This window comes from Neolamprologus multifasciatus, chromosome 13 (genome assembly GCF_963576455.1).
Source record: "Neolamprologus multifasciatus chromosome 13, fNeoMul1.2, whole genome shotgun sequence".
In the NCBI taxonomy this organism is placed as follows: domain Eukaryota; kingdom Metazoa; phylum Chordata; class Actinopteri; order Cichliformes; family Cichlidae; genus Neolamprologus; species Neolamprologus multifasciatus.
The window spans coordinates 5,046,237-5,048,521 of record NC_140451.1 but is presented as its reverse complement, the minus strand read 5'-3'; the positions used below and the strand labels follow the sequence as shown (position 1 = coordinate 5,048,521).

General features: G+C 36.3%; 1 protein-coding gene and 1 long non-coding RNA gene across 3 annotated transcripts in view; both read left to right on the top strand.

Annotated features, from left to right (window-relative positions):
• Positions 1–1,867, top strand: part of LOC146504901 (uncharacterized) — a 37,809-nt gene extending 35,942 nt beyond the window's left edge. The window contains exon 2 of the long non-coding RNA XR_014877660.1: positions 639–1,867. This is a non-coding gene — a long non-coding RNA (uncharacterized LOC146504901). The remainder of the gene's footprint in view (positions 1–638) is intronic.
• LOC146504900 (sodium/potassium/calcium exchanger 3-like) overlaps positions 1–2,285 on the top strand; it is a 126,636-nt gene that overhangs the window by 90,160 nt on the left and 34,191 nt on the right. The window lies entirely within an intron of this gene.

Here is a 2,285-nt window from a genome sequence, read left to right as displayed (position 1 = left end):
GTTCTTAATAGAGGTGGGAATCACCATACATCCCACGATACGATATTATCACAATACTTGATGCACGATACGATATTATTGCAATTTTTTAAAAATATTTTGCGATATTCAGATTTTGTACATAAAGGTAAACTTTATCAATGTTCATTTTATCTAATAACAAAGTCTCACACTCAGTCTTTCTCTCATTTCAGTTTTATTGTTGACAAACTGAACGGTTTGTATTACAGTCTAGTCCAACTTAACTGAATGCAACCATCTGGTACAATTATAGCTATTCTGAACTATGAACTATTTATGAAAACTATGCAGCCCATTCAGCAACTGAAGAATTTGAAAGTAAATTAAAACAAAATATAATTTTACATTAAATAAAAAAGTTTTAAACTTAATTGAAATAAAACATGTCTTAAATTAAAATAAGTAAACTGTCATGTTTATTGCTGCCAAAAAAAAAGTTAAACACATTTGGACAGTGAAGGAATGTCAGGATTCTTGCTCTGAAGTCAGAGCATGTTCCAGTCCACAAAAACTTTTTTTGTAACAAAATATCGATTTCTGCTGTCCTTGTATCGATACATTATTAGCAAACAAAATATCACGATACTACACAGTATCGATTTTTTCCCCACCCCTAGTTCTTAATGTGAGAGGCTTTCTAAATTAGCTTCCCCTGCCCTGATATTGCTTTTTAGCATCTTTCTGCAAAATTTTCTGCCTGTTTATGTTTCATGTGCCCTATTTTGTGTAGTAAGAGCAGACAGCTTTCTTAGGTGAAATGCTCTGATAAACACACATCTAATATATTTATGAGCTTTATGAGGTGTTAATTTGTGAGTGTTGTGTTTATAGCTTTCTGTTTCTCAATGGCAGAAAAAAAACATTTTAGGTGTTTTTTGGCAGGTTTTGGCAAATAATTTGTACAAAAACTTTCATTTACCACATTGTGTCTGTGTATGTGTGTTTATTGCTTGGTTCTTCACTCTCTTTCCAGTTTTTCCTTGTTTCTTTCTTTTATGCCTTGGCTCTAAATAAGCCTCATTTCATTCAAGTTGAAGCCTGTGCCACAATTTAAAATGTGTGACCACATTCTACCATTTCTTTGTGAGGACATAAATGCAGATAGGTGGACCACTTGGATACAAGCCTCCAAGTGGAGGTAACAATAATGCTTCCAATTATAAAAAAGTAGATCTACACTGTAATCACCTGACCTGTGCTGAGATTTGCATGTTTTGTGGATATAACCATCTGCATTCCACAGCATTTAAGTGGATGCTGCTTGATCTGTCACAAGGGACAACCTCCGCTCAGGGCCAATGTGAAGATGGCAAAAACGAGTTTCTCTAGGTGAACTTCAGGACGGCTTCTAAAGCAAGTCGCTCACTATAGTCTCTCATTTTGAAACAGCTAAGTTTACTCGTTAATACAAAATAATTGAGGCCTATGTGGATAACACAAAATATCTTAGTGAGGTCTTATACCTTATCCACCTTGATACTGAAGTTAGCTATGCTATGCACATAGCTTATTTAGAAAGTCACAAATCAGACTAGACCATTCAATAAGTTTGTGTTTTAGTTTTAGTAAATTCAATTCTTTTTTTTCTTTTTGTTTTTAGTTTATTACTTAACATTAACAGGCTGTGAGACTACGGTGTAGTGGTTTACACATCTGCATAACAAGTGAAAGATCCACCATTCAATCTCAGAAGGAGATGGTTAAAAAATCTGCCAGTCAAGCTTTCTGCTGTGGTGACCCCCTGTGAATGAGTGAGCAGCTGACGTAGCATTAACCTCCTAAGACTCGAACTCTTTCATGGCATGCATTTTTAATTTCCATTTGCTATTTGGGCTGATTGGGACCTGATGGATGTAAAAACAGAGACTTACCTTTTTTTTTGGGGGGGGGGGGGGGGGGGGTTACCTGAGAAAAATGAGATCCACGTATGAGGACATCGGCTTTAAATTTCGATAGAACAGTGGCAGAATAATGTCCTCATATGTGGATATCAGGCCCATTGTAGAGCAAAATTTTGTATTTTGGTCTAGACAACCCGAAATGTGATGTCCACAAATGTGGACGGCAGGTCCTAGGAGATTAATTAGCTGAAATACGTGTCTATGCATTGCACCCATAGCTTTTGAAAGCAACTTGCTAACCAAAGTTACTAGCATTGACTGGTAATTTAGGACTTCATTGTTTAAGCCCATCTCTTCAGCCAACTCTCTATCTAGGACCAAAGTCTTTGTGCAGTCATACCTATCACCATCCGTGCCCTTTAG